We start from the raw sequence: 8,414 nt of genomic DNA on the forward strand, positions 1-8,414 counted from the left end.
TTACGCCTTTTAATTTTCGTTTTGCATATTCCTTTATGCCCTAGCTGAGACAATAAACAATGTTGCCTTTGCCGCCGCGCTTGATGTTGCGCTCCCACTCTTGCCTCTTCCCTGCGTCTTTCGGTGTCCTGAAGAGAGAACATTTCACCTTACATGAGCGCTACCCGGTCTTGCAACCGGGCAAGAAACACGTGCTATCACGCTTACCCCGTTTTCTGAACATGACGCGATCACATATCCATAAAAAAGGCACACTTGCACACATGCTAGCTAATTTGCGCGCATTTCGGCTCGCGAGCGAAAAAAGTGCACGTGGTGCACGAGCCTTGTCACGGCACCAGCGGATCAGCGCGGCGCAGATTCGCAGTACGGCACAACCGCCACAGCACCACGTACACAACGCGACCACGCTCCGAATGCGTACAGCGCCCCCTGCGCTTTCATCCGGGAAGCGGCCAACCGGTTCCATAGGGAACCCCCTTCGGACGGCAGACTAGCAAATACTTCTAGGGACTCTACTCACATGCTGCTTTGCAGGTACAGACTTGGTCTTGTCTTGGCTTGTATCAGCTTGTGTACAAATCGTCCACACATGATGATGGTTGCGGGAGTTTCATGATGCTATTGCGAGAATTACAAATATTTACTGTAATTTTTTATCAACCTCCACATCACCACAGGCCCTAGAGGTTAGTGAAATTTCACCCCATGCAAAATGAGGCTGTCGGAGAAAAAAACTGCTCCCAGACAGGCAAGCTTCATCAAGAACATGTTAAGGTAGGAAATCTTCCAAAGAAGTCTTCGTGTTATTATAGAAGTTAGCCTGTTATATGTCAACATTGCATATAAAGAGAATATATGGATTTGTGAATTTGCATGTGTGAACTGCTCACATCCTCGAAGTGATATTTTTTTATTTGTATTTATTCAAATAACTCACAGGCTCCTTGTTAGGAGTATTGTGTGAGTGGGGCATACAAATGGAGTAACAAAATGTAAGCAAATACAACAAATAAAATAAAACGTTACACAATGGTTACCCGAAAGTATTGAACACAAGACACTAAACGGAAAGAAACAGTTATAAAGTGTAAAATAAGGCTACATAGGACAAAACACAATTATCCCCTTCAGGTGCCAAAATATGTTTTGCAATAAAAAAAATATATGAGCACCATTTTGTGTTCTCCACGCTTCAAATCATGAGTCTTGAAGAAACTGAAGCAAAACATTTATTCCTTCAATGTTTTGTGCTGTCCCCATGCGGGGACAGCACAAAATACAGCGCCTCAATACAGAAAAAACTGCACACTACTAACAGAGCTTGCGATAGTGTTCTTGTGACAGCTGGCACAAAATATGATTAATTATTGGCTGCTTTATTTATAAGCAACTCTAGTGTCTACTTGGTGTGAAAAAGATAAAAGCAATTGTTCTGAGCCAACACGCACAAAAAAATTTGGCATTTTTGATAGCGAATCCAGCACTTTGCTGTGCATCCCTCTCGGCGGCAGCGCTGAGAGTTCGGTGTGCTGACATACTCCGGCCAGTGATTGTAGCCATCATACCTAATGGTTGCAGTTGGTAGCAAAGACGGCTAGCCCGCAGAGTACTCGCTGCTCAGCCGACCGCGCTTTTTTGGAGGTGCTCTGTTGAACGCGAGCCTGGCGATTATCCTGCACTCAGTGCAGTGCTGTTTGTGGCAGAAATCTGAAACAAAACACCACATTATTTCCAAACCTCAAAAACAGAAAACTGGCATCATTACCGTATTTTGCGTATCTTCCTCGGTGTGTTCGTCATTGGAGAGATCTGCGTCTGAAATGTCGCCGTTTTGAATTCTTCGAAATATATTTTGCGCAGTGTCATTATCCAACCTCCTTCTTTCTACGCCGTGCTTGGAAATGCCTGAAAAGATGAGATATTCTTCATGTTAGTGTGAGAGCGAGGCCGCACACTCCGTAAGGGAGCATTTGGAAACGGCGGACTTGAGGCGCCATGTCCCCGAATGGGGACGCAAACATTCGGAAGTGCATGCAAGGCTTGATACGTTTCTAACAAGGATGACAGCGGTTGTTTCACATTCACGCGACCTTATTTTGATAAAAAAATGCAAACGTTTTGGTCAGCCTAAATTCGCAATAGTGAAAAATGAAAGAAAACGAGGAGCACTTACTCTTAGCTCCGTAGAAGGTAGTGGCATCCATGTTTCCCGCACATTTCCGGCAGCATTTTGCTGACTTCGCGTAAGATGGCGCCACTTGTCCGTTAAGGCGGCTCAGGGGGCGTGTTCTGGCCAATTCAAAACGGCGTTCTTACTTCAACTTTTACACAGCAGGGCGCGCGAAGTTCACGTCCCCGGACGGGGACACGGCGCCCGAAGGGGTTATCAGTTGAAGCTAACAAGAGGGTAATAATGTGAATTTTATAGTGTCAAAATATTGTTTCTAAAATTGCATAGACCAAATAATAAGCAATTAAATCAGTTATTTCTCTGAACGCTGCAGTATCACTGATCATAGTAATGTCATCAGGAAGGTTATTCCAGAGGCTTATGGCACGTGGGAAGGCAGACAAGTTAAATGCTTTAGTGCAACCGAAAATGCGTGTGAAGCTATTGTGATTGTGAAGGCGATGAGATGTACGGCATGGCTGTGACAAAGGCAACATGTTTCCATGAGGACTGTATTCCATTTTATGAAATAAACAGAGAAACAATAACTAAACAGAGAGGACTATTATTCTAAATACGTTTCGAGGACCACCCAACCGTGGCCATGATGGAAATGTTTTAGAAGCTTTGAGGATGTTTGGACAATTTGAGGATGTCCTCATGATGTTTGATGTTGTCTGGGTTTCTTATGCCGCATTGTCCCATTCACGCTGCATTGTGTTCTTCAACCATGCCCATTTGGCTGTAACCATAGGATTGTGCTCCCGAGAATAACATGCTCTGTTCTGCCGATCCATTTCATGTTGTGCCTTCATGATAGTTCTATTGGTCCGAAATAAACCACTGCTTTTACTGACTACATATCACTCAATTGGACGCACGTAGCAAGAACCCATTTAGTAGGCGAAACTCCCGTCAGTGCGAGCGAGTGCGGGCGACTACATAAGGTCACAATGTAGCGCCAACAGAGCATGACGCGGCCGTATGCAGTGGCGGCGGCATGCGGTGGGTCATAGAAGCCGCAGCGACAAAAAAGAAACCTGGACTGGTTGCCTTAACAACCAAAACGGCGGTAATTTTTTTCCACGCCGACAGGCGCCGCCAGCATAATAGTGGAGCTGTGGGTTTGTGACCTTTTCTGGTCCCCACAAACAGCGTAGTTTGCACTCCTAAAGGTTTCTTGCCCTGTGATCGCACGAGACCTCGGTCTACAGATTTATTCATTAGAAGGCACGGCCTTCATTTTTTTGCATTATAGTTTTCACCCATTGCTCTTTACTGTCCAACAAGTGCTAGTCATTAGAAGATCATGCACTTGTAGAACTCAACCTAGACATTTTAAAGTCACTGAGGCAATGCTTTATTGGTTATAAAGGCTCCGAGTGGTGCAATACTGCCTGGTTTTACATGTGCTCAAAGGACTGTAAGGAGCTATCTTTAATCCTTTTGAGGCATCATTTATCATTTTCATTCAGGGAATTAATATGTTTGTGATATCTCGACCAAAGTGTTCTAGTCTGTTCAACAGGTCAGGCGCACTTGGCCAGCAGGAAGCAGCACAGCAGCTCTCAAGATAGTGTTAATGGACACTTAAAGAGCATTTAACAGCTCATAAGTGGCGTGCACAAAAACGACAGAAAGGGTCCACTCCACCTAGCAATCTTCAAAAAATAAAATCTAGTCTCCACTGGGAATCGAACCTCCCTGGGATCCCCAGCTGAGCGCTTTAACCAACTGCGCCTCGCCTGGTATCGTGAGGCACATCATAATTCTTCTCTAGCATGAGGTTGATAGTAGCGAGGACAGTGATGTTGCAATTAGTGATAATCATGACAGTAGTGAATATGATGGTGCATTTAATTGATAATAATGGTGAATTTAGTTGCTAATGATGAGAGCAGGCACAAGCGAATCTACACTGCATTTCTGCAGTGTAGATTCTACAGTGCTCTCGGAATTTTTCCTTTTCTTTTCATCCTCTTCTGTGCCCTCAGGCCTTCTCAAGTCCTTAACACTTCCCCCATTGTAAGCGAAACCCTCTGGGCAAGTTGGCGTCGACTCAAGGTTGAGAGGGTTTCACCTGTGTGGCATCAATTCAGCATCTGCAGAAGGTCAGCCACTTTTGATGTGAAAAATCTTATCAATGAGTTCAAGGGTTCTCTCCAAGGTAATGTAGTGACCATAAACTGGGGAGATATGTGTCCTTATGAGTTGATATGAATACAGTACCTTATAAAAATTATGCATTTTTGCTAAGCAACTGACCTAAGTAGTTGTTAGCTAGCAGTATAAACGTTGCAGTATAAGTGTTGCTGTCATGTAATGTATGGCTTCTATCTATGGTATGATGCAGTCACATAAACCTGTCACACTAGCGTACTGAATGAATGATCCTGAGCAGCATAATCCCTATCTCTTTTAAAGAGTCTGCTAAAGGATATGCCACTGACACCTCAAGACATTAAGATCATATTCTATAAGGTTTTTTGCCTGCAATGGAGGGTTGTACGAACTCTGATCTTTTTTGCGCTTATGAGACTGTTTAGCTTGTGAGAAAACTGTGTGATCGATCACTATTCAGAATTGGCACATTCAACGGAGTTTGCTCAGTGACCATGCTTTGCTGCAAGGAGTATTGGCAGTTTTCATGAACTATATTAGGAATTGCAGTCACGACAAGATAGCTGTTGTAGAAAGTACTGTGTCTGATTAATTTGATCAAAATAAATTTTCATGACTGCACAGTTGAATCACGATTTTCATTGAAAGTGAGCTCTTATATTTCACTAAACACTTATATTAGTGGACGTAAAAGGAAGAATTAATGACATACTGAACATTTTAGGCCTGTGTCTGCAAACTCTGCTGTGCGAGCAAAACTGCAACCTGGATTCAAGGCATTTCTAGTGATGTCAAGATGGCAGTTCTGGTTGTTCCTGAGCGTCATGAAAGACAGAAAAATGTGAACACGTTTCATGTTTAATGTTGAATTGTTACAGATGAGCAGGCTTTGCAAAATAATTGAGTGATGCTGAAAGCTGGATTAATTCCCTATGGCTTCACTTTCAGCGGTCGTCTGCTTGGAGTTCAGTTCAGGAAGCCGTACCCTTGTACCAATTATGTGTCGCAAGGCTAGGGGAACCCACAGAACAAAAACTGAACAGCTGACTGCTAACAAGTGATGCATGCACAGAGGAAAAAATAAAACCAGTCAAAGCAAAGAAATCCTGAAACCAGAACAGTGAAATGTTTCCCACGTACAAGGTGAGAATTCTAAACACTGCGTGGCCCAAAGAACCAAAATCTTCGATGTATTCTTGTAAATGTATTTATTTCTTTAACCTTCGACTTTCATGAGTTCTGCTCCTGTTGACTTTTACTTTTGACTATGTAATTTACATAATATATTATTGACACTGATCTAGCTCTTTCCTCATTGTTCATTAACTCTTGTATTTATAATGGTTATCTCGGCTCTTCTGCATTTCGAAGTGTTGCTGTGCACGCGACAAACGTTTCTAGGTCTATCGATGGGTGTCTCTTTGATTTGAGGATTTCTTTGCCTCGATTGCTTTTACGCTTTTTCTTGAAGTCAGGTGTATTGATTGGCTGGTATTTAAGAGCTGCTTATTGCTCCCAATAAATTTGTAGTTCATCGTCTGCTTTGTATTCAGACTTTTCTTGCACTGCTTCTAGCCATGTAAGCAGGCCAACTGTCCCAAACCATGGCTCTTGTATGTATGGCTACCACTTCAGTCGAGCTATCAATGTTCCTTGTACATATATAGATTCATGACCAGTGTTCTTTAGGGCGCTGTAGCGAAGAGTTGCGAAACAAACAGTAGTGTGAAACTGGTATGCAGTGGGCTCGCTTGCTTTCTTTTCAATGTGGCATCATTTCAAAGAGTGAGCGCAGACAGTGAAATCCAGCACATGGTATAAAGTGTCACTTTGCTTGCTCTGATGAAAGCCGCTCGTGTGCTTCAAGATAAGCTTGCTTACGTTCATCGCAATATGAACTCCGTGTGTGCTGTCAGAGATGCTACTAGATAAGCAACGAGCTTCTGCTCTTTGACTTGCTGGTAATCCATTCTTAGATGTGAAACGATTGAGTGAAGTGACATTTGTCAATGGAGTGTAGTGTTTTAACCTAACCCCGATGGTGGAATAGCTGCACCATTTGCACCGAATGGAGAATGCTGTTGTATACATACTGATATGAAATCGTGTGTATGCTCTCTTGTGTCCCACCTGTACCAAAAGGTTGCTAAAATAACTGGCCAGAGTAAAACTGAAGCTGGTGCTTTTTTAAATGCATTGACTGTTTTCTCCTTTCAGGCAATGGAAATATCCAAAATTTTGAATACTCTTTGAACACAGCCTGTTCTATTTGAGTCTATCATATCGACATATGAAGGTTGTAAACACAATTTTGTGCATGAAGAGGGAATTAAATAATGAATTGATTAATAACACAGTAAAGAGAGCCAGAGTCAAATACAAAGCTTAAACTACAACTGATGTATACTGAAGTAAATACAGTATGCAATGCATACATTGCCAATAGTAAGAAGGCCTGACAAAAGGAAAGACAGGTAATTTGTAACATGAACAATACAAACAAGAAATGAAAAAACTGGCATGTTATTATGTGTTAATTATTGTGCTTTTTTCTGCTCCCTGACACTTCTGATGTGAATTTCCACTAGAAAAGGTCATTCCCCCCTCATGCAGCTTGGAGTAAATACTGCAGGAAATATGTACGTACAGCAGTTAACACAGAACATGATCAATAGATGGATAATATTAAATGTAAAGTTGTATTACTGCAATTCCAGTACAAAATCAATATAGCCAGTATAAAGTAACATAAAACGATAAGAGAACTCTAGAAGTAATGCAAAATGATGTCAGCAATAGAAACCAATCGAACAGTGATGCAGAACAACAGGGACATAGCATCACCGCTCCGATGTGTTCACTTTTCGGCTGTATACCTAGGTTCTGGCTTTTATGCTGTCGGCACCGTGGACGACAATGGATACTCCAGCTTCACATAGCATATCTTACCAATTGTATGAATGCCTCATCATCACTTGACTATGTCACTTGTGATAGTTTGTTTTGATGCATGTTTGCCCGTACAGTATGCCTTTGCGGCACTGTAGGTATGATTAATAAATAAACAAGTCCACTGATGTTTATTGACATTCATGTGGCCTATAAGCCTGAGCATCATTTTTCTCAAGTGTGCTGCAGTTATGTTATAGTCAATGTAAAGAAATAAAAGATGTTGTCTTGTCACAGAAGCTGGTTTGGTTTGGCTCAGGATTGAACGTCCCAAAGCGATTCAGGCTGTGATAGACGCTATAGTGGACGGCTAAGGAAGCTTGGAGGTACTTCGGTAGTCAAGCTTCCTACACCTTCCTTTCCCCAGGAATCAACTCAAACAAAAAATATGCCCCACAGTTAGGTTTCCAGGCCGTCGGGCTGTGGGCCATGTACATTGGTAGCCAGAGATTGTTTTCGTCGGTGTCTTAAGATCTCTTCTTTTTTAAGGCGAAAGTCTTTAAAGGTCCCCAGAAAGGGGTCACCAAGAAGGGTAAACAACGCCATAACACTGATAGTTATTGAACCACCCATCATTCTCCCGCAAAAATTTTCGATCTAGCTTCTGCAACACCAGAGATATCGGCGATTAAAAATGACCCTTCCAATTTTCCCTCTCAACTCGTACGCCGAAGGGAGCCATAAAAACCAAAGAATACAAGCAAGTTCAAAGCTCCGCCCAGACATACGTCACTTCGACGAACTTCCGGTTGCCGCGCGCTCGCTCGCTGGCGTACTCCGCCAAACCCGTCCTCGCTTGCACACGCCTGAGGAGTTCGCCAGTTCGCGCAGCGACGGTTAGTGTAACCACGAACCCGTGGTTATCCTATGTTACACGGCGGACCTAACCATGGTTGCACCACTAACCGCGGTTACCGCAAACCGAGCTTGACGACCTCGGTTTGCGTCGTTAACCGAGGTTATGACGGCGTCTGTTGACGGAAGCTACTCGTCGGTGCCCGAGTGCGCGAAACGTACGAGCAGGTCTGCTTCACAAAGTTATTCATTTGCCCACTGTATCACGTTTAAAGATCGATGTATGGATTATGGTGCCGCCCGACGTCTTCGATTACGGCCGACAGCACAGCGACTGCGTACTGAAGCCTTGTCGTGCCTACAGTATCGTTTGAGC

At 43.2% G+C, this 8,414-nt stretch overlaps 1 protein-coding gene across 3 annotated transcripts in view; it reads left to right on the forward strand.

Moving 5' to 3' along the window:
* Positions 1-7,859, forward strand: part of LOC146174789 (putative methyltransferase-like protein 15 homolog) — a 148,974-nt gene extending 141,115 nt beyond the window's left edge. The window contains exons 9-10 of one of the 3 annotated variants that reach the window (XR_014701965.1): positions 4,168-4,284; positions 5,243-7,856. The gene's annotated coding sequence lies outside the window, so the exon portion shown is untranslated. Of the gene's footprint in view, positions 1-4,167 lie in introns of all 3 variants that reach the window. The other 2 variants (XM_084583955.1, XM_084583956.1) reach the window with 2 other exon arrangements.
* Positions 7,860-8,414: the final 555 nt, after the last annotated feature.

This window comes from Amblyomma maculatum, chromosome 11, assembly GCF_055883805.1.
Source record: "Amblyomma maculatum isolate TAMU_Amacu chromosome 11, ASM5588380v1, whole genome shotgun sequence".
Taxonomy (NCBI): domain Eukaryota; kingdom Metazoa; phylum Arthropoda; class Arachnida; order Ixodida; family Ixodidae; genus Amblyomma; species Amblyomma maculatum.